We start from the raw sequence: 24,107 nt of genomic DNA on the forward strand, positions 1-24,107 counted from the left end.
GGAGCACACCGCGGGGCTGGATGCCTGCTTGGAGGGGGGGACGGGGAACACTGGAGCACACCGTGGGGCTGGATGCCTGCTTGGAGGGGGGGTGGGGAACACAGGAGCGCACCGCATGGCTGCCTACGTGCTGGGAAGGAGGGGGTTAAAAACAGAGCGCCATGGGCTGGGGAAACGCGAGCCTGGCGCCCTGCACTCAATTATCCCTAAACTCTCAACAGGGTTTCCTACTGCCAGACATATCATTGCTGCGTGTTACCTGGGAAGAGAGGGAGGGTCTTCTACAGGAATGTGGATACCGCCCTGGCCCCTGTGCAGCTTGCCTGTGTGCAGCCATGGTCCCCCCACCCCTCGCTGCACAGTGGATCGGACGAGTTAGCCTGACCGGGACAGGGACCGCGGTGGCTCTCCTGATCAATTTGAGAAAGCAAATTGCAAACGCTCTTGCAGCAACATTTCAAGAGATTACCGAGGCAGATTACAGAGACGTGATAGAGCAAATCAATGGGCTATTCCACGTTTAGGCATGCCTGCAGGCAGCCATAACCAAAATCCTCCTCTCCCAAAACATAGAAATCTACTTACCGTGAGCACGATCCTCAGCTTCCTCCTCAGCATCAACTTCCAGCTGCTGCGACTGGCTAGCCTCCTCCGGGCTTGAGAAGAGCTCCTGGCTGCATGTGTACTGGGACTCCGGGGTGTCTCCCTCCATGCCAGTAGCCTCACTGTCGCCGTCCTCTACAACCTCCCCCACTTCTCCCTGCTCTGAACTCTCCATTGTGCTCCTAGGATTTGCAGTGGGGTCACACCCAAGTATGGCATCCAGCTCCTTGTAAAACCGGCAGGTTGTGGGGGCAGCTCCTGAGCGGCGATTTCCCTCACGTGCTTTGCAGTAAGCACTCCTCAGCTCTTTAATTTTTACCCTACACTGCAACGCGTCCCGTTCATGGCCCCTTCTCATCAAGGACTGCGATATCTGCCCATACATATCATAATTTCTCCTTCTGGAGCGCAGCTGTGTTTGCACAGCCTCCTCTCCCCAAACACTAATGAGGTCCTGCAGCTCTGCATTGGTCCATGCTGGGGCTCGTTTGGTGCGTGGAGGCATGGTCGCTGAGTGATTGATAGATTAATTGCACTCCACACTTGGCTGAGCAAACAGGAAGGGGATTTTTAAAATTCCCAGGGCATTTAAAGGAGGGGTCAGGTGAGCCCAGGGCAGTGGAGTTTGCTTGATTACCAGAGAGGCTTCTTCAGGTATGCTGGGATACCTGCTTATGCTATGGAGGTCAACAAAAACGCTGGTGAGTGTCTACACTTGATGACCAGCGCTGGATCCTCTACACCCGAGGCTCGACCGGGTGTACGGCCAGCGCTGCAAACAGGGAGTTGCAGCGCTGGCCGTGCTGTGCAGGTGTGTACACATCCTAAGTTGCAGCGCTGTAACCCCCTCACCAGCGCTGCAACTCTGTAGTGTAGACAAGGCCTGAGAGATGCCTCAGAGGGATGGATTACTCTGTGCCGATTGTCAAATCCCTTCCAGTTGGCATAGGTAGTATTTGTCAAGGGTAAACAAGCTCTGAGCGGACACTCTTATTTTGGTTTAACCCAGGCTTATTGTTTATCTTCAGTCAATGTAGCTAAATAAAAATAAGCCTCTTTAATTGAAATAAGCGTCGCACGGGGGTTGCATCAGTTTAACTGAGCTGATTTAAAGTAGTGCAATTATGTGTGTAAACAAGGCCTGTACTTAAATGTAGGGGTTCTAGCCTAAGACCCACTGCTATAAGGGTTTGGGCGATAAGGCTCTATTCTTTATTAGCCCAGTTCAATTCTTCTTGTGTTTAGAAAGAATCCAGCAAGAATAGCCCCCATGTAATTAGGGAAGATTAAGGTGAAAATAGTGTAAATTGATTCTAAACTAGAATTTGGGGGAAAGGATGGAGTTATCATTAGTCAAACAATACAAAGCACTTTGGTGCAATAGGTAGCAAATAGACAATTAGGCTTTACTAACTATTTCATCTTCCTTTAGGAAGAAAGTTATTAGCATAAAAATATCCCAGCTTTCTAAGGATATGCTAAGCCAAACAACAAGATTCCCAAAGTTAGTAAGGGATGGAATCTCCATAAAAGACACTTATCTTTCATTTTCCTGCCTCATGAGTTGATCCATTTTTAATGAAAATGCTAATTGGGTCACAGAACCATCCCACTGTTTACAAGGCTGCTTGGTGAAGGAATTTTAAAAGTAAATTGTCTCTAGGAAAATAACGTTGTGTTATCTATGTTGATCTCAGGGTATTAGAGAGACAAGGTGAGTGAGGTAATATCTTACAGGACCAACTATTGTTAGTGAAAGAGACAAGCTTCTGAGCTACAGAAAGCTCTTCTTCAGGTCTTGAAAAAGTAGAGCCCTAGCTAAATACACAATAGAACAAATTCAACAAGGAGTCCAGTGGCACCTTAAGGACTAACAGATTTATTTGGGCATAAGCTTTTGTGGGTAAAAAACCCACTTCTTCAGATACATGGAGTGAAAATTACAGATGCAGGCATTATATACTGACACATGAAGAGAAGGGAAGGGAGATTCTTCACAAGTGGAGAACCAGTGTTGACAGGTCCAATTCAATCAGGGTGAATGTCATCCACTCCCAATAATTGATGAGGAGGTGTCAATTCCAGGAGAGGAAAAGCTACTTTTGTAGTGAGCCAGCCAGTCCCTATTCAAGCCCAAATTAATGGTGTTAAATTTGCAAACTAATTTTAGTTCTGCAGTTTCTCTTTGAAGTCTGTTTCTGAAGGTTTTTTTGTTCAAGTATGGCTACTTTTAAATCTGTTGTTAAATATCCAGGGAGATTGAAGTGTTCTCCTACTGGCTTTTGTATGTTACCATTCCTGATGTACAATTTGTGTCCATTTATTATTTTACATAGAGGCTGTCTGATTTGGCCAATGTACATGGCAGAGGGACATTGCTGGCACGTGATGGCATATATAACATTAGCAGATGTGCAGGTGAATGGGTCCCTGATGGTGTGGCTGATGTGGTTGGGTCCTCTGGTGTAGCTAGAGTAGGTACGGGGACAGAGTAGGTAACAAGGTTTGTTACAGGGCTTGGTTCCTGGGTTAGTGTTTCTGTAGTGTGTAGTTGCTGGTGAGTATTTGCTTCAGGCGGGGGGGAGGCTGTCTGTACGGGAGGACTGGCTTGCCTCCCAAGGTCTATGAGAGTGAGGGATGGTTTTCCAGGATACGTTGTAGATCGTTGATGATGTGCTGGAGAGGTTTTAGCTGGGGGCTGTATGTGATGGCCAGTGGAGTTCTGTTATTTTCCTCGTTGGGAACAGATTGTTTAGCCTAAGTAGTTAACATACATTCTATGGGACAATTTAAGGTGAAGTGGCTGGTTAACACCCTTACAGTCAGAGGCCAGAGGGGGACTAGTGGGTTATAGACTGTTGTAATAAAGACCCTGGATGATTTTATTAAGACCATTATTTTTAGTATCTAGCAAAGTTATGAATTTAAATTCAAGCTGGCCTTCGGTCAGGTGATGTGTAGGTTTCCTTTCAGGATGAGAACTGAAAGGTCAGGTATAGAGTGATCTTTTTGTGAAAAGTGTTCACCAAAGAGTAATGCGGTGTGTTTGTCTTTTATAATTTTTCCACAGTCCAAGCACCAGGCATGAGTCAGCTGACCTGGGCTCTGAGACTCCTTGCCATGGGTTTTTTATTGCAGTGTAGACTTACCCTCTGAGTACCTTTCCCAGACCTGAAGAGCTCTCAGGGTACCTCAAAAGCTTGTCTCTTTCACCAGCAGAAGCTGATCCAATAAAAGATATTATTCTGCCCGCCTTGTCTCTTGGAAAATACATCTCCTCAGGGTGCTGGAACAATTTTTATAGTGGAGGTGCAGATGATGGAAACCATACATATGCTATTTGTTGTTATTGTTATGGCAGCACCTGTAATTCCGGCATCACTGCATTGCCTCAGTCTTTGGAGAGAAAGAAATGGCATTTGCTTCCCTTGTTCTCTCTCTTGGGACATAATTTTTAAATAGAACCATTAGAAGTGATCAATTTGTTCAAACCAAACATTTGCCTCTGCTGTGTTGCACTAACTATGCAGACTAACAAATATATGTCAGGCTGATTACTATTCATGGGGCCTTTTCAAGAACATACAAAGCATTTTATTTTCTGCTTATCTATTTTTTCCTTCCTATTTGGTTATCATCTTTCCTCTTCCTAGCATTTCCTACTTGGTACTGAACACTGGAGTTGCATTAGATGTCTAAGACTTGGTCTAACCTTAAAGTCATATTGGTATCCCTGCATTGGTCAGGGGTGTGAGAAAACCACAGCTGTGACCAACATAGCTATGCCAAGGTAGATGCTGCTATGTCAGTGGAAGAGCGCTGCTATCAATGTAGCTGACATTATTCAGAGAGGTAGTATTCCTACGGTGACAGAAAAACCTCGTTCTCTGTGTCATCTGCATCTACACTGACATAGACTCCATAATGTAGACATAACATTACTCATCATTATAGAAAGCACTGTGGTCAGGAGACAAACTCCTGACTTCTGATCCCAGCTCCAACAGTGATTGTCTGTGTATTCTTGGGTAAATTACTTTGATGCTCCGTGCCTCAGTTTCCCTATCTGTGAAACTGATGGTGATACTTATCTGGTGCCTTGGTAATCCTAAATGAAGATTAATTAAGTAATGTTTGCAAAGTGATTTATACATTACATACTAAGGGCAAGTCCATGCTACAAAATTAAGTTGACATAAATTGCGTTGACATACAACTTAAATCACTTTTGCATGTTCACACTTGGATCAACATTTGTTCTTGCTTTCTTGGCTTCCCTGCATGCTTTGTGGTTTGGTTTTGTTTGTCTGTTTTCCCAGCCTCCAAAGAGCGAAAACTGTTGTTGAACCCTTTCTGCATTGCTGAAAGTGTGGAGAACTTTGGTTTCCATTAGTGCTTCCAGTGTCTTCAAAGGCTCTTTCATTTTTAGGCCATGTCTACATCTAAAATTTTGCAGCGCTGGTTGTTACAGCTGTATTAGTACAGCTGTATAGGGCCAGCGCTGCAGAGTGGCCACACTTACAGCAACCAGTGCTGCAAGTGGTGTTAGATGTGGCCACACTGCAGCGCTGTTGGGCGGCTTCAAGGGGGGTTCCGGGACCGAGAGAGCAAACCGGGAACGCCGCGGTTTGCTCTCTCGGTCCCGGAGCCAGCCAGCAAACCGCGGGGAAGGAGACCTGCTTGCTCGGGGTTCCGGGACCGAGAGAGCAAACCGGGAACGCCGCGGTTTGCTCTCTCGGTCCCGGAGCCAGCCAGCAAACCGCGGGGAAGGAGACCTGCTTGCTCGGGGTTCCGGGACCGAGAGAGCAAACCGCGGCGTTCCCGGTTTGCTCTCGCCGCGGTTTGCTCTCTCGGTCCCGGAACCCCGAGCAAGCAGGTCTCCTTCCCCGCGGTTTGCTGGCTGGCTCCGGGACCGAGAGAGCAAACCGCGGCGTTCCCGGTTTGCTCTCTCGGTCCCGGAACCCCGAGCAAGCAGGTCTCCTTCCCCGCGGTTTGCTGGCTGGCTCCGGGACCGAGAGAGCAAACCGCGGCGTTCCCGGTTTGCTCTCTCGGTCCCGGAACCCCGAGCAAGCAGGTCTCCTTCCCCGCGGTTTGCTGGCTGGCTCCGGGACCGAGAGAGCAAACCGCGGCGTTCCCGGTTTGCTCTCTCGGTCCCGGAACCCCGAGCAAGCAGGTCTCCTTCCCCGCGGTTTGCTGGCTGGCTCCGGGACCGAGAGAGCAAACCGCGGCGTTCCCGCTTTGCTCTCTCGGTCCCGGAACCCCGAGCAAGCAGGTCTCCTTCCCCGCGGTTTGCTGGCTGGCTCCGGGACCGAGAGAGCAAACCGGGAAAGGAAACCAGCTTGATTACCAGAGGCTTCCTCCTTCCACGGAGGTCAAGAAAAGCGCTGGTAACTGTCTACATTGGATTACCAGCGCTGGATCACCAGCGCTGGATCCTCTACACCCGAGACAAAACGGGAGTACGGCCAGCGCTGCAAACAGGGAGTTGCAGCGCTGGTGGTGCCCTGCAGATGTGTACACCTTCAAAGTTGCAGCGCTGTAACTCCCTCACCAGCGCTGCAACTTTCTGATGTAGACAAGCCCTTAGTCTATTTCAGTGGTTCCCAAACTTGTTCCACTGCTTGTGCAGGGAAAGCCCCTGGTGGGCCAGGCTGGTTTGTTTACCTGCCCTATCCGCAGGTTTGGGCAGTTGCAGCTCCCAGTGGCCATGGTTAGCTGTTCCAGGCCAATGGGAGCTGCTGGAAGCAGCGCGGGCGGAGGGACATACTGGCCGCTGCTTCCAGCAGCTCCCATTGGCCTGGAACAGTTAACCATGGCCACTGGGAGCTGCGACTGCCCAAATCTGCAGCCTGTCAAGGGCTTTCCCTGTACAAAGGGCAGAACAAGTTTGGGAACCACTGGTCTATTTTGTTCTCATTTCCAGACTGACCTCAGACTTGTTAACACAGAGGCTGTCCTAGAAATATGTGAAAGTTATGAAACTGCAGAAGCAAACATGGGGGAGGGGGGAATACAGCAGCAACATTTTTAAGTTGATAGTGAAAAATAAGATGTTAACTAATTAAATTTTTTAATAAATTCTAGTGTGTGTTGCACTCCCAGCTCTCGGCCCAATGATAGCAAAGCACTTCATGAATATCAGTGCATGAAGCCTCATCCCAGACCTTTGAAGGAGGGGTTATCCTCACTTTGCAAATGAAAAACTTGACCAAGTTTGTGGCAGAGCTGGGAAATCAAATCATCCAAGACTCTAGTCCTTCTCTTCTTAGGCCAGGTCCAGACTAGAGCTTTAAATCGATTTTAAGAGCTTTAAATCGATTTTAAGCTGTAACCGTCCACACTACAGAGTGCATAAAATCGATTTTAAGGGTCCCTAAAATCGATTTTGGAACTCCATCAAAACGAGAGGAGTAACCCCAAAATCGATTTTTTAAAATCGATTTTATGATAGTGTGGACGGCCATCGAAGTTAATGGCCTCCGGGACGTATCCCACAGTGCTCTAGTGGCCGCTCTACACAGGTAAAGGTACTCTTCTGCTGGCCAGGTAAACAGGAAAAGCCCCGGGAACTTTGAAATTCCATTTCCTGCTTGCACAGCGTGGAGCTCTCAGCAGCAGAGAGAACAATGCAGTCTCCTGAAAATAGGAAAAGAGCTCCAGCATGGAGCACACAGGAGTTACAGGATCTGATAGCTGTATGGGGAGAAGAGTCGGTGCTTTCAGAACTGCGCTCGAGCAGAAGAAATGAGAAAACCTTTGAAAAAATTTCTAATGCCATGCGGGAGAGGGGACATACCAGGGACTCGTTACAGTGCCGAGTGAAAGTGAAAGAGCTCAGACAGGTGTATCAGAAGACCAAAGCAGCAAAGGGCAGGTCAGGCTCTGCCCCCAAAACATGCAGGTTCTACGACGAGCTTAACGCAATATTGGGGAACAGCGCAACGACGAACCCCCCCTTGTCTGTTGATTCAGAGGTGGGCGTCGTGATTCCTGCAACTACGGAAGATTTATTTGATGGCGATGATCAGGATGATGAGGACCAAGAGGAGGAGGCTCCAGCAGAGAGCACAGAGCATTTTATCCCCCCAAACAGCCAGGATCTTTTCCTCACCCTTACTGAGGTTCCCTGCCAGCCATCTCAAGGCAGTACTCCAGAAAATGAAGCTGAGGGACCGTCCTCTGGTGAGTGTAATTTTTTTTACCTTTCCTAAAACACTGACCCATGAGGTGGTTTTTAGAAAAGTCTCCATCCTGCTTGTTGGGGGAACGCGAGAGCAAACCGGGGAAGGAGAGTAGCTTCGCCGCGGTTTGCTCTCCCGTTCCCCGAACCACCCAGCAAACCGCAGGCAAGGAGACCTGCTTGTTCGGGGAACGCGAGAGCAAACCAGGGAAGGAGACCAGCTTCGCCGCGGTTTGCTCTCCGGTTCCCTGAACCACCCAGCAAACCGCAGGCAAGGAGACCTGCTTGTTCGGGGAATGCGAGAGCAAAGCAGGGAAGGAGAGCAGCCTCGCCGCGGTTTGCTCTCCCGTTCCCCGAACCACCCAGCAAACCGCAGGCAAGGAGACCTGCTTGTTCGGGGAACGCGAGAGCAAAGCAGGGAAGGACAGTAGCTTGATTACCAGTACAATCTACTACAGGGATTACTAGCCATTATTAACTTCCCATTTTCTCCGGACAAGGTCTGTGTGCTTCCCTGACCTGCGTCTGAGCAGAACTCTCTGTCCTCAGCCACAAGCAATAAGTATTAAAGGAATCCTAAGGTGACCTTGTGGTAAAGTAAAATGTTCAAGGTTCGGTAACAGGCACAGGTCAGTGAGGAGAAAGACTGTATGAATGGTTGTGTGAAATGTGTCTCATGATTCTTTTATCACTCTTTCCAAACCCCACCCCCCCCACACACAGCTGCACATTTCTCCAGCCTCCCTCTCGCTTCTCATCCACGTGGGGGGGTATCATAAGAAGACTGAGGAAAAGGAGGACGCGTGAGGACATGTTCACCGAAATTATGGCAGTGACCCGTACAGAGAGAGCTCAGCAGGGAGACTGGAAGCAATTGGTCGCAAAGTACAGGGAGGCTGCCAGTCAACGCGAAGACAGGAGGGACGCGAAAAATGATGTCAGGTGGCAGGAAGATCAGCGCTGGCGAGCAGCAACTCTGGATCTTCTTCGTGATCAGACTGACATCCTCCGTGATATGCTGCAAGAGCTCCGTGGTTTCAGAATGCCCCTACAGCCCGTGTATAACCTCCCTCAGTACTCACCCTGTCCCACACCTTCCAGAACCAGGCGTGTAAGAACGCGTGGGGGAAGGCTCTCTACACCAGCCCCCTCCACTGCTGCGGACACTCCAACCAGAAGGCTTTCATTAGATTGAAAAGCCCTTTGTGTCCTGTTTTTTCCCTCCTCTAATGATCCAAACTTCTCCCATGGCACCTTTGCCTATTTTTACTCTCAGGTCATGCTATTAAGGAAGTGTGACTGTAGTTTGGTAATGAACTGAAGCAAGCAGCTTTGGAAAGCTGCACGGAAGCTAGTTATCAGCATCAGGATTTGACAATTGGGGATATGGGTAATAAAGGGAAAACAAAGAAAGCAGCCATACCGTACCCTGGTCCATGAGAATTCTTGTTCTGTCTACTCTGATGCACTTTCTTCTTTCAAACCTCCCTCCCCCTTCCTCCAAACCTCCCTCGCTCCGTCCCCCATAGAACGCTGAGTTATGAAATTTCAAGCACAGTATTGTAACAACAAGCATGATGCTTGATTGATGAAAGGATCTGATTTTAAATAAAGAACACAATTCTTGTAACACATAGTAGTAACTTTATTTTCAATAAAAAAGCAGTTAAGGAAGGTTGCAGGTCCTGTGCCTAGCAGCAGACGGAAGCAGCTAATGGTGGAGGTAGGTAATAATTGGGAAATACAGAATTATATGTTTTCCAATGGACAGCTCTCGCAAGTAACCTAAGCAAGCAATTGAGGAATGCTGCAGGCAAAGTATCTTGCAGCAGCAACACCGCATAGACGGGGAGGGCAGCAATCAATTGAAAGGAAAATCAGCATTCAAACTGTACCCTGGCCCATGAGGAAGCTACTTTTCAGTGCTTCTCTGATGCGCACAGCATCCTGGTGAGATCTTCTAATTGCCCTGGTGTCCGGCTGCGCATAATCAGCGGCCAGGTGGTTTACCTCAGTCTCCCACCCCGCTATAAAGGCCTCCCCCTTGCTCTCACAGAGATTGTGGAGCACACAGCAAGCAGCAATGACAAAGGGGATATTGGTTTGGCTAAGATCTGAGCGAGTGAGAAGCGTTCGCCATCTCGCCTTAAGCCTGCCAAATGCACATTCTACCACCATTCTGCACTTGCTCAGCCTGTAATTAAACAACTCCTGAGCACTGTCAAGGCTGCCTGTGTATGGCTTCATTAGCCAGGGCATCAAGGGGTAGGCTGGGTCCCCAAGGATAACTATAGGCATTTGGACATCTCCAACTGTTATTCTCTGATCAGGGAAGTAGGTCCCTTGCTGCAGCCGTTTAAACAGTGTAGTGCTCCTGAAGACACGTGCGTCGTGAACCCTTCCTGGCCATCCCACATGGATGTTGGTGAAACGTCCCTTGTGATCCACCAGGGCTTGCAGAACCATCGAAAAGTACCCCTTGCGGTTAATGTACTGGGCACCCTGGTGTTCCGGTGCCAAAATAGGGATGTGGGTTCCATCTATGGCCCCCCCACAGTTAGGGAATCCCATTGCAGCAAAGCCATCCACAATGGCCTGCACGTTTCCCAGAGTCACAACCTTTCGAAGCAGCAGCTTAATGATTGCTTTGGATACTTCCAGCACAGCAGCCCCCACAGTAGATTTGCCCACTCCAAATTGATTCCCGACTGACCGGTAGCTGTCTGGCGTTGCAAGCTTCCATATGGCTATTGCCACTCGCTTTTCCACTGTGAGGGCTGGTCTCATCCTGGTATTATGCCGCTTCAGGACAGGAGAAAGCGAGTCACAAAGTTCAAAGAAAGTGCTCTTACGCATGCGAAAGTTCCGCAGCCACTGCGAATTGTCCCACACCTGCAGGACTATGCGGTCCCACCAGTCAGTGCTTGTTTCCCGTGCCCAAAAGTGGCGCGGAACGGGTAGAACCTCACCCATAACCGTCAGGAGCTCCAACGTGCAGGGGCCCGGGGTGTCAGAAAACTCGTTCTCCAGTTCGTCATCGCTGTCGTCCCCGCATTCAAGCATTCTCTCTTGCATTTCTGCATCATGGGTCAGCAGTGATAGAACGAGAATGCGTGAATTATTTACAGCATTCGCGATCAAGGACAAGAGCAGACCTGGATCCATGCTTGCTGCAAAATGGCGTTTCCCTCACTGCAGCCAGTAAAAACAGCGCGAACTGACTGTGTGCCGTTTACAGGAAGGGGGGGGGGCTGTACCCAGAACCACCCAGGACGGGGACTTTGATCCCATCATGCACTGGGCTAGTAACCCATAATTCCAAAGGGCAGGGACCCGTGCAGGAACTGTGGGATAGGTACCCAGAGTGCAACGCTCAGGGAAAACATGGACGCCAGGGAACATGGACGCTCAACATCGATGTAAGTAGCCCTAGTGTGGACGCGCAAAATCAATTTTATAAAGCTTGCTTTATAAAATCGATTTTAATAACATTGATTTTACCCTGTAGTGTGGACGTGGGCCAAGAGAGATAATTTGCCTTTGAAAACTGCCTTCAGAAACAAGGTTTTTTTTCAGGGCACTATTATAATTGAGAACAAAAACCTGTGTTGCACATCTCACAATATTCAGTGTTTTTTCTGAAGCCTCAGCTTCTGGAGTCAAGTGATCACAGTGGAATCTCAGCTTTCAGTAAAAAGATGTCTAGCCCTCAGCTTTTTAACTAAATCTTGAAAACGTAAACCACCTGTACCCTAAAAGCTTGAGAGTCAGCAGGCAAATAGAGAACCCACTTCATTTTTTAAGTCTCATGATCTTTAAATCAGTCTTGTGATAGGGTAGACTCATATTTTTAAATGCTTGAGGGTTAGCAATACTAATTAACTGAAATAATATATAATATAACCAATTTAAAACAAATGTCTGGCACGTACACACTTGATCAAATTAGAAAGGTAAATACAGTCCATGCTTCCTTGCAGTGACTGGTAACAATGCTTGCTGCCAATAAGGTGCTGTTTAACACCCCTGTAAGCTATGCATTTTGTTAACACTTCACTGTATGGATTCTGGACCCTGAAACTAGAGCTGTAACATCCATTTTCATTGTAATGTACCTTTGTATCTCTAAACAGGAAGGAACGTGGTAGAAATACTCCATAAATAACTGGATTCAGGTTCTGTCCTCAAGGGTGTTAGTCCTTATCTGATCTTTTTACTAAGAAAAAGGACATGGAATCCACCAAAATGTGGGACCTTAGACAACAGTCCCTCTCAAAATAGGCATTTAGTTAAAGCAAGTGCACAGCTACAGGTTACCATTCTTATCACACCAGCTCTGGATGCCGTGAAATAAAATCCATGGTAAAAATAGGTCCTCAATTACTTTCAGTGACAGGGCATTGAGTGACATGACAAACTAGGCTCAGCCTCCCTTAGCACCATTAAGCTTTGGTTGGTACTTTATATTGGTGGTCTTGTCTCTTCATCCTCATCTTAAAAAACCACCAGATAACTAATTTTGAGTAAATTCAAAATTCTTCATGACATGTAAACATTTATTACTACTTTCCCTGTACAGCACACAGATTAGGCCCAAAGTTACATCCCTTACAGCAAACTTTGATATACTGGGACCAATTCCCCCTTCTCTTACTCTACTGTAAATCCATTAATTTCAGTGGAAATGCTCTTGATTTACACCAGTGCAAATGAGGGGAGAATTTGAGCCTATCTTACCAGAATGGATTGCTTCCCCACTACAAGCCAGGATATTAAGAAATGTGTGCCCTTTCTAACATCTATATGATGGGATACATTACATTATCCAATAGTGTTAGATGGGAGATGCCTCCACATCACCACAAATATTCTGATGGATTTTATGTTTACAGAACAGATTATTTAGCCCATCTGCTTCCAAGAGAAATCACCAAAGCCTCTTTATTATGCAGATTTTAAGATCCTGACCAATCAGCTGAAGATTAAGTTCTTGTTTTTTTACTCACACAACTTTAATCCTTGGCACCTGCTCCTACTGGCAATGTCTGTGGAGTTATTTGAATGTGCCTCTGGTGTAATTATTCTCCCTTTTTTTTGACCAAAGGAAGTGTTAGATACTCCAGCAGCTGGGATCAACATACTTTGTCAACCTCTTCATATCAGCATCCTGCTGTTAACTCCTGCTGTGAAGGATGGCTGCAGTTAGGCAGTGCCCATCTGAAGATAATTCCTTACTGAGAGTGTGAACAGTATTTTAAGTCAAAATAGAGAGGGTCTTCTTCTCTACTAGAAGCTAAAGACAAAGGAAGTAGTGTTATACAGGTGGAGGGTCTTGCCACATTTCACTCCTTTTTACCACCCAGTTATGAAAAAGCCTTTTCATAATGTCTTATAATCAGTTAATGGGTCTCTCTTTGTCGATGTTGCATAGTTAGAGCCTCACTAAACCATCACAAGACTGAGAGCAACACATACACCAGCACAAAATTATTTTTTTCCCCAATAATCTGCACAGACACAAAGTGCATTTTACAAAAGGTTTTGGCCTAAAAGCTGCTCCTGTAGCAGCACTTAACTGACAGCTCTTCAGCAACATGTTCAGTCTTACAGTCACCATCAACTTGACATCCAGCAATTTGGGGGGAAAAAATGTAAAAACTAGTTTCAGATACTCAACCTGCTCTGTAGTCCCTCTGCCAACGTTTGCTTTTGCCATCATTCACATTTTCTGAACATTATTTTGTTCCCCATCAGTATGGGCCCATGCAATCAACAGTGAAACTGACTATGCATAATGCTAATATGAGCATAGTATAATCACATTAAGAGAGAAAAACAAGACACTTCATTCTCCCCTCTAATCCCTTTTGCTTAGAATAAGCTTGTGTTGCAACAGTCAGATGTAGATAAAAATTTAGGCAAAGACATGATTTGGCAATGTCCCTTTAAGATAAAACCACTAGTTTTTAATCAGAGAAAATACTCTACAAGCCATTTTAAATATAAAGGTGTGGAGTCTTATTAAGATTGCAGAATGGCTAAGGCATTTGGTAATGTGTAAGAGAGCTCTGTAGGTAGCTGGGTTCAAATTCAGCCTAAACTGACCAGGAGTTCCAAGATCAGCTGACTGTTTGCTGCCTCTGGGAAGAAGTAGGGCAATATTGCTCCAGTTCCACTGGGCAGCTGTCCACAATTAAAACCCCCACTAAGATTAGCCCTGCCATGAGAAAACATGCCAAGAAATGAATGGACCATGGAGACTGAACCTGATCCCCAAGATAGTAAATACTGAATTAACTAGTTAATTAAAATGAGACCTATTTTTCCCAAATAGATATAAAGACAGGATTCTCATTTCACATATGCTAATGATTTCAGAAGTTTGTGTTACTTCCCATTTGTTACTTTGTCCAAAAAGCACCCTACATTTTTATAATATGGAGTTCTGCAGTTACAAGTCGTCTTAGACATGAGTTCCTGAGTACGTTGTTTGGTCACCATGCATGGCACTTACAGGAAAATGATAGTAAGAAGTTTGTCCATAGACTGCTCTATTAAGGAAAGATGCTGGAGTTGTTATGATAGTATGATCCATTGGTATTCCATAATTAGTACACACAGGCTGCAAAAGGGATCCATTGGTTGATGTAGGAGGCAAGAACTGGGCTCCTTGAGAGGACCCTATGATGGGAAAAGGTGGAGCTATGCTCAGGCAGATGTTGTTGGTCTGAGGAGGCCTACCCAAGGAGCGTCTGGTGGCTGAACTGGAACTGGAGAACCAAGGAGGAGCAGCAGCTTCCAGCAGCTGACTCTGGATTGGTGCAGGCCCATGTTGCTGCTCTTCATCCTGGGATTTCAGGCATCTACAGCAGCAAATACTAATGAAGCCCCCAATGACAATGAAAGCCACAAATATGGACCCAACAAGGAGGAAAGGTAAGTACATGGGCACTGGAAATGGAAAATACAGAGAGATAAGTCAGTCATTTAGTCTTTACTAAGGTCGTCATTTACAGAAGTTTCCCTAGCTATATTATGTCTCATACCTAGTGGTTTCACTAAATTTTTAAAGCATCACCACAAAGTCTTGCACCCTACCAGCAAGCGTTCTGAGCCCATTAACTCTCCAAATGAATAGCAGGACCAAGATGGGCTCTTGCCAATAAGAAACTAGAGTGAAGTCTTTGCCTACGCCCAGGTATTAGGTCAGAGGTGGGCACCATTGCCTTTCCAAATTACGATGATCATTTACACCTATGCAAAGTGCTTTTGACACTAGTATTCTGATCTGGTAGCATTTCATACCTATTGTTTTCAGGTATAAGCATAGCCTAATGCCCAGGCAGTTTGCTGTCAATACCAGCTATTGGGGCCACATTGTATTCTACAAGGGAACTAGACTTCCATTTTAAAATGATGGGGGAGGGGGGCCCAGAAATACTCTTCTTTACTCACTCGCTCATTCCCCTTTAAACAGGGTCCCACCGTGGGTCAAGTTGTCTAGAGCTCTAAAGAGGGAGCAGGCTTGAGTTGAGCAGCTGGAGCTTTGAAGGTGGTGAAGCTGGGGATTAGATGTGGAGCTGTAGAGGGAGGCATGGGCTAGTTGGGTAAGATGTGGAGCTGTAAAAGGAGAGTTTTGGAGTGATCTAAATGCATCCCAGCTCCCTACAGTGCACTGCAGAAACCAGGTCTCTGATGTCCATCCCCTATCCTGCAGGTGCAGAAGGAGCCTGTTACCTGATGGAGGCTTGGGACTGGTCTGATGATGGTCACTAGGACACAAGCCTTGGTCCAGCCGGGCCTCTGTGGTTGAGCAGCAGTAGCGCAGGTTGCAGGTGCCGCAGCACAGAGTAGCCTCTGGGCTGTCGTAGTGCTCTGGGCACTGAAAGCCCCTATGCCATAGCCGTGAGCTGTCCTCCCCGCCATGGCAGTACTCTCCATCCTGCCCAGAGGTGCTCCCCCGAGTCAGCAACAGCACCAGGACACACAGTGGCCCCCTCTCCATGGCACAGAAACCTTCGGCGTTCCTGCCTTTCGTCCCCTCCTTCAGAGGGCTCAGACTGGAGCCCTCCCTAGCCTGTTTCTTGGTTAGTCCACGTGCTCTGAACTCCCCAGTTGCTTAGGGCACTCCTGAGAAGCACAGACCAGGCTCCCTCCCAATTCTATTAGCCACCAGGATGCCCCTGCACTCACAATCAGCCCACCAGGATGTATGGCTGCCGCCACCTCTTCTCACCAGTCTGTGAGCTGTTTGTACTGCCTTCCCACTGGCCTGATGTAAAGCTCTGCTCAGCCCAGCCCTCAGGAGGTTTTGTCCCCTGGCCAGTGACCTGCCTTCAATTCTCTCTCCCCCTCCCTCCCAACAACAAAGAAGAACCCACTCAATTTGAAACCGTTCCCAGCTCCTCCTGGCTTATCTACCCCTCCACCCCCCATTTCCCATCTTAAACTCCAGCAGGGAAGAGCCTCTGTTTCCTGCTGGAGATGGCACATCTCACACGCTTGATTAGCCATTGTCCCAAACAAGGGCACAGTTAGCCAACACTTAAGGAGTGGGGGATGCAGCAAGCACAGAGCTAGCCTGGTACCAAAGAACCATTTCCTTAGGGGCCTGCAGATGAGCTATCAGAGAGGAGCAGCTGGGGAATGAGCAAAAACAATGCATAATGACAAGTGAGAAATTAAATTTCACAAGCAGAGGGACAGCACATCTACTGCCAGCTTCCAGAGGGCTCTTTAGTGTAATTGGTACAAATTGCTAAGGGGCGTTTATATAACACCATGGAAGATAAGCCACTGTTCACCTTGTTTAACATGGATAATCAAGTATGTAAGTATACAGAACAGGATTTTGGTGTAAAAGTTTGTCAAAATACATCTTGAGAGACCTACATTTCTAAATCCTACCCAAGCCATGCTGTTTTCTGTGCATAGTTAAAGGTGCGGAGGCTGAAACTTGCAAAGAACCTGCCACACATCTGCCTCACAAAGCTCAGAGCAATCCATGAATCCAAAGCATATCAAGGGAACAAGATGCATATTTTAAGAAGCCCTCGGTAACATTTACATAGGAAAAATCACTGTTTTGCCAAGATCCTTTTCCAACACAGGAATGCCTGACCCTGTCTTTCATTATAAATAGGAAAAGGCCATGCTTTGCTTCTGGCATGTCTTCAGTTGGGATTTGGGGTCTGGGGTCGCTACACTAATGTAGCTCTACTAGAGAAAACCCTAGTATATAGCATGGGTGCAAACCTCTAGTGTTTGGGGACCAGTGTCCCTGCAATTACATTCTTAAGTAAGGCCCAGTTCCAAAAAGGTATTTAGGCTCCTAACTTCCATTGATTTGAATACATTTGTATATCCGGACCTAAATAGTGTAGACAAGATCTATGTTCCTGAACAGTACTAAAGCCCTGCAAAACTTCAAGGCCCTGATCCTGCAAAAACTTAAGCACATGGTCATAGGTGAGGAGGGAACTAGTTGGGGCCAAGATCCTGAGTACCTACAGTTCCCATTGACCTCATTGGAAGTTGTGGTCAGTGGCACTGGAACATTTTTCATCGAGCTGAAAAGCCAGCCCCCTTCCCCTGCCCCCCATTCCCTGAGCTGGGGCTGGGAGTAGGGCCATGTCTCTGAGAGGAGGGCACCCGGACAGGGGTTAGGGGGCCGAGGCTAGGGCCAGCAGTCAGAACCCCTAGGTGCAGAGCCTGCATGCAGGGCCAGTAGCCCGGGCGCAGGGCCAGGAGCTGAGCCCCCGCTTATGGGGCTGGAAGCAAAGCCCTGCATAAAACCTGGGGATACTGAAGCATCCCCTGCATCTCTAGTTCCTGCACCTATGTTTGTGTGCTTATCACATGAGAAAATCAGGCTCACAGCAGGTAAGGCAACATCTTTCACTCCCCTATCAGAACAATTGGCAGCAGTGTTTGCAAATTGCTTTAAGATTCCAGGATGTAAAACTCTTTACAGATGCAGCATTCATTAATGCACATAAAAGCTTGACCCTGTTCTCATTGAGTTTAAAGAGAGTTTTGCCATTAAGTATGGATAGTGGATACAGAATAGAGTCCAGTTCTACAAACACACAGAAACACAGCACAAAATGATCTCTCCTCTGATTACTCCTGTTATAACATTATAGACTGGCATGCACATTTATGCTGTATTGACAATTTCATAGATTCAGCTGAATCAAATTTCTAATCTGCCAAAGACTTCAGCTCTCATCACCTTTGGCAGTCTGTCACCTTTCATGCATCACTCTTTAATTGGCTCTTTGGCAAATATGTTTATGGAGATTCCTCTTCTCTGCTCAAAATGTTACTCTGAAATCTAAATAGAGATTTCATTTAACAAGAGAGATTTCCAAATGCTGCTCAGTGAACTGAGATGTACTTTCTGCCCTGCTGCATCTTAGCTTGCAAGAGACAGCATGACTGATTTGCAAAGGACCTGATCCTGCAAAGTGCTGAGCGCCCCCTACAAGGTACGGCGCCCAGTCTGAAGACAATGAGAGGTGAGGGAGCACAGCATCTTGCAGGACTGGGCCAATAAACAACTGGGAAGATGCTTTATATTCTGTCCAGTCACAAGCTGTCAAATTTGTCTTAAAGCAAATGATGGTTTATTTAGGCATAGACCTCTAGCTATATTTAAACCAAACTAACTTCCATCTTGATTATTAATGATTAAGAGTAAATGCTGAGAGGCTCTGGGAAGGTTCTCAGCACTTCTCAGGGTTTGTCACAATAAAATAAGCATCAATAAAAATAATCAAATTAACCCCCTACACCTGTTACAATGAAAGTACACTATAGAGGTTGCAAAATCAAGCACTCTGAAGTTAGGAAATGACTGAATTAAGATTGTCTGTGCAACCTTGGTTCAATCTCTTTGCATTATGATACAGTCATTAATTACATGGTCATGTATTCCTTTTTTTCCTCAGGTCCCCTGCCTCATTCTGTGCACAGGTAAATCCTTAAAACCTGAGCTCACGTGTTCTGCATGGACATGAATGTCCTGGAGCATTTTTTATAAATTCAGGGGGCTGCTCTAGTACCCTTGTCCAAAATCTCCTCTCCTCACATGGTTGTGTAGTGGACTGTGCTCTCGTCATCACCTGGCTGCTGCCACAGAGCCATCTGCACTATAGATGTGGTGTGGATGGTCCAAAGATTGTATGTGCATATGTAACTTGTGAACTGCTTTGGGATCCTGTCCCCTGAAAAGCTCTATACAGACAGACTAGGGTGCTGGTTGCAAACAGCTGTAATAAATGTGAAATGGTAACAATTTCCATTCTATTCTATTCCATTCTAATTCCCAGAAAACAGTCACTCACAACATTCAGCTCCTCACAGGACTGGGTCCATAATAGATACATGGTACTACATGAAGCATAAGTGCATTAAATAAGAACATTCACTATTAGCAGTTGTCCTGCAGCAGCGATGAAATGTTTTTGATGAAATGTTTTTGACAAAATGCCCCTAACAACTTGTGCCTACTGAGAACTGTCTCACTAATTCCTGTTCAGATACTTTGGGAAATGTCTTTGGTGCCCTGCAGTCACTGAGCTCTTTACATTTCATGAGTGCAGTTATTGAATACATTTTGCCTATGAGAAATTATACAAAATTCAATTATAGATAACCAGTCACATACCACAGTGTATTTCTGTATATGCACACACTGTAATTCAGCCCATCTCATCCTATCCCATGTTAGCTGTGCACCATTAATGTCATCTGCCTCATTTGCTAACCGCCAGGCGGGGCCTTCGCTACAACTCACTGGTGTACTTCACAGTGCTGCAAGACCACCATCTTTTCTGAGGAGTTGAGATTTAGGGTTGGTGAAAGTGCTGCTTTGACTGCCTTGAACACTGGAGTATTTTGTTTAGCTAAAGAACAAGTGGAAGTACCACAGGTTTCTTCTTCACTGATCTGCCAATATTCCTTAATGCATGTAGAGGGGTCAACCCATGAGATGAGGGGCTAGTTCAGAGTCCAGCTTTAATTACTGGGGGGAGAATAGGAATGGGAGCCAGTGGGGATAGCGATACAGAAACTGGACAAGGAGCCTGGGATGGGGAGACTGGGACAAAGATGGGTGATGACAGATTGGAAGGGGAGCATAAGTTGGGGAGAATGGGACAAGGTGCCTGGGGCGGGAAACTGGCACTAAGAGGGGGAAGTGGGGAGATTGAAATTGGATAAGAAGCCCAGGGGGAGACTGGGACTAGCTGGACAGGGAGACTGGCACTGAAAGCCAAGGTTGAGGAAAGACTGGGACTTGGATGGGTGGTCTGGATGGGAGACCGTGGCTGGCTGTGCAAAGAGACTGGGACGGGAATGCAGAGCCCATGAGGTGGAGGCTGGGATTGGTTAGGCAAGGTTTTCACCAGATGTATGCAGTGTGAGTGCTTTATGGGCACTGAAGAGCAAAGCTGTCTAGCTGGCCTTGATGCTATTATATCTAAAATCAGTTCTGAGCAGTTTCTGGTCTCATTAAGGAATTGGGGCCTGATTCTCTCTCATTTATAGTTGAGCAACTCAGCTGATTGGAGCTACTCCTGATTTACAGTGGTCTAAGCAAGTGGAGAATCAGTATTCTTAATTATCACACTGTAAAATGCTTGAGGATGTCGGAGAAAAACTCAGTTCTCACTTTTTGTTTGGGTGCAGCAAAATCAAATACTTTATTATTTCTCCAACAATTGCAATAGAGGGAGGGAGTGCCTTAGAACACTGGGTCACCCCAGTCCCGGACAGGTCTCTCAACAGGTAAACAATTACAGCAAGCATTTATACCTTTGTTACAGACAATAACAAGCAATAATACAGACAATAATGAGCAACAGCTGGATTTTGTTTATACGTAGGCTATCCTGCTATCTTATTTTCCTCACTTCTGGGCGCAAGTCTACATATTTAATTATCAGTGCAAGGTCGTGATAACTTCTCACACAGTTCTTTCCTACTTGCCTCACACTATCCTCGCTTCTGCAAATCTCACGTCATTAGGGTTACAGCTGGCCTAACTCTTACTAACAGACTGACATGCATTAAGATCCCCTACAAATCCTTGTCAATTCTTTCCCTTCTTCCACAAGGACAAGTCAGGGTTGTTGCTTTGGGCAAGGTTGGGTCCCTTAATGCAGGTGTCAGAGTATGAATGATGAGGATGGTGCTTATGACCTTTATTATTCAAGGAGGGGATGCTGAAAAATAAACAATAACAAAGAGGCAAGGTGGGTGGGGTAATATCGTTTATTGAACCAACTTCTGTTGATGAGAGAGAGAAGCTTTCGAGCCTCAAAGAGCTCTTCTTTATTTCCCAGGCCTGACAAAGAGTTCTGTGTAGCTTGAGAACTTGTCTCTCTCACCAACAGAAATTGGTCCAATAAAAGATATTACCTCACCCACCTTGCCCCTCTGATATCGTGGAACCAACACAGCTACAACGCTGCATAAAACCATAACAATGCCAGCTAGAACTCAGGAGGCCCATCTGATGAGATGACAGGTGGGTACACACCTCTTTCTGCAGGTCATTAGCTAAGGTTGATTAGTGAAGGAGCTTCATCTTAGGAGAAGGAGGCATGCTGTGGATAGTAATTTAGCAGAGCCCGAGTGCTGCTGTTTTAATGAAGAAACCACAGGACAAGCTGATAATCACTTCCTTGCTTGATGTAATGTAGAGGAGGAGGAGGAGGAGGCAGCACGTGCCAGTCTCTGAAGAAATGGATCGGATCATGTTGTCTGATTTTCTTATGTCTCTGTGTCCCCCTTTTCTGCCCCCTCCCCTGGAGCTCACTGCATATGGTGCCAAGCTATTCTTACACTGGGGGAAAAAAAATCCCTCAGCAAGGAAGCAACTTCGCTTATTCAGTAAATGCCTCAGTCAGGAGCCAGGTGAAAGTAGATCAGAGAATCAACAAGACACAGTATCTGCCAGTGTGGCTCTTGGATCAGAAGCAGAGTGAGAGGAGCCTGATAAGGTTATTAGTTTGGGGAAAGGGGATAGCATGGAAGTGGGGCACAATTTCCTGCTCGTTTTACACCATTCCATTAATACCATATTAGAAACCTCCTGGCTGGCTTCAGTGTTGTGTGTCTAGGTGAGCAGCCTCTTGCTGTGTTTCATCAGTGCGATTGTGGACAATAATGCGAGAGCAGGGGCCACAGTCAGACATTAGGAACACAGAACCCTGATGTGGAGTCACTGAGATACCATAGGCTTGGAGGTTTTTTGCAATACGCATTGTGTCTTTGTTGTAACAGTGGGAGATGGACAAAGCTCTCCCCCATCCTGCAGGTAACTGCACTCTCCCCACCAGCGGCCCCCAACTTTTCATTGTGCCCCTCCCCAGTAATGGCAGGTGCAAGTCGTCTCTGCAGACAGATGGAGGAAAGAATGAGACAATATTGGTTAGCATGCCAGGCTGTGATTGCTGTATGCCAGCCGCCGTTGTCTGTTTTTCAGAGGCATTCCAAAAAGGAGAGTTTGAAGGAGGGTAAATGAGGTAGCTTTGCAGATGTTTACAGGGCGCTCCTCCTAACTGCGAGGGAAGCAAGGAGAAAGCACCAAGGTGCTTGTTTGAAAATTTAACAAGAGGGCAAGGGCCAATTGGAGGCAGGAGCTGACATCTTAATGGTAAATGAGAAGTTAGGTAGGGTGGGGATAGAACATGAAGGACCTTAAAAGTGAAGCTTATATTTGGTGTAATACAGAAGGGGAGGCCAGCAAAGGATTCCAAAGAAGGGTGGCACGTCAAAATGATGGGCTAGACAAACGATCTTTGCAGTAACATTCTGATTGCATATGAGTGGGGCAAGATTGCATTTGTCAAAGCCAGAGAAAAGGTGTTGCAGGAATACATGAGATGAGATTCTAAACAAGAACTTCTCCTAAGAATACTGGTGGAAGCTCCATTACATAAGACATTTGAAAACTAAGGTAGAGAAAGCAGTAGGGACCAATCCTGCACTGTTTTCTGGGGAGGGGAGAGTGGGTACCCTAATAGGTCTTTTCCATTTCTATTGTCTATGATTCTATGAGATACACAATCTGTAGGGCAGAGGGATGAAGTAAATGGGGTGTTGGAACTTGCCATCCACAGATTCTGGGTCTTGTTAAGCCCTGGTGAAAGGGGGAGCAGCCCCGACACATGGTCTACATTTGATAGCCAGAAAAGAATTCAAAACGCAGAGAGTCAGTGTCTTTAAACAATGATATTGTCTGAGTTATTTCAGAAGCATTCACCAGAACGGAGTGATGTACTTGGTGATTGACCCAGGACAGTACTGCTTATGGACAGATGCTGCAGTGAAGCACTCACCCCACAGGGGGTTGAATGAAGCAGTGATTTAGGAGATGTCAGTTGCAAACCTCAAACTGATGTTTCTTGGTGTGAATCTTCATAGTGTTTTCTGTTTATCGCTTTTTTCTCTTTTGAAATGACTTTAGTTTTTCCTGAGATCTTTTTGCATGACATTTTCTTACTTGCTGTAGACACAGGTTGTGATCTACTTGGCAGTTCTGGAATTGCTTGTTTGAGAGCTACCTTGCATGCCAGTCACCTTATAATGGTTTTGAATTTACAGTCAGATAATGCACCACCCACAGATTCACTGTGGAGTTCAGCTGTATCCTCATTTGCTTGTGTTTTTGTGGCCACCTGTCACAATCCATCATTTTAATTCCTTTTTAATGATTTCCCTGATAAGATTTATCACAGCACAACTGCTTAGCCTGCAATGAAGGCTTTAGTTTGTAATAAAAGAAACCAAAAGGGGCATGTCGTCAGAGTGACTGGAAGACTTGGGAAATAGTGAATGGAATATGGTCTATAGAACCTTACACCTCTAGGTCATCAGTTCAGATGGACCTAAGAGTTATTTCTGAGCAAAACCAGTCAACGTGGATGAAACTCGGTGCTTCAGTGTTGAGTTATAGCTTCACCATATGGGTTTAGATGAAAGCAAAACTCACCACGATACAAAACCATGTGAGCAGAAAGGACTAAATTCCTTCCTGATGCAATTCCATTCACTTCCCCAGAGTTGCACATGGGATGAATTTGGCACAAATTGCTTAAAAATGTGACAAAACCCACATGAACCAAAATCATTGAGTTTTGCACAGTTCTAGTCACATGATACTGTGGTGAGGAATAATTCAACATGGTAGAGCAAGGCAAGGGATACCAGCTGGGAACAGTATTAAACTGTAAGCAAAACATCTAGATTAAAACAGAGCATTTGTGATTTAGGCTGGAGAGTGATTTGTATGAAATAAACATTGATCCAAACC

At 46.2% G+C, this 24,107-nt stretch overlaps 1 long non-coding RNA gene across 2 annotated transcripts in view; it reads left to right on the forward strand.

Moving 5' to 3' along the window:
* The window catches only part of LOC115657914, a 29,744-nt gene extending 10,662 nt beyond the window's left edge, over nt 1-19,082 (forward strand). Inside the window, exons 3-4 of one of the 2 annotated variants that reach the window (XR_004002091.1) lie at nt 14,396-14,719; nt 18,736-19,082. This is a non-coding gene — a long non-coding RNA (uncharacterized LOC115657914). Of the gene's footprint in view, nt 1-12,041; nt 14,720-18,735 lie in introns of those variants that run through there. The other variant, XR_004002090.1, reaches the window with a different exon arrangement.
* Nucleotides 19,083-24,107: the final 5,025 nt, after the last annotated feature.

The sequence above is a fragment of the Gopherus evgoodei genome, chromosome 9, assembly GCF_007399415.2.
Source record: "Gopherus evgoodei ecotype Sinaloan lineage chromosome 9, rGopEvg1_v1.p, whole genome shotgun sequence".
Classification (NCBI taxonomy): Eukaryota; Metazoa; Chordata; order Testudines; family Testudinidae; genus Gopherus; species Gopherus evgoodei.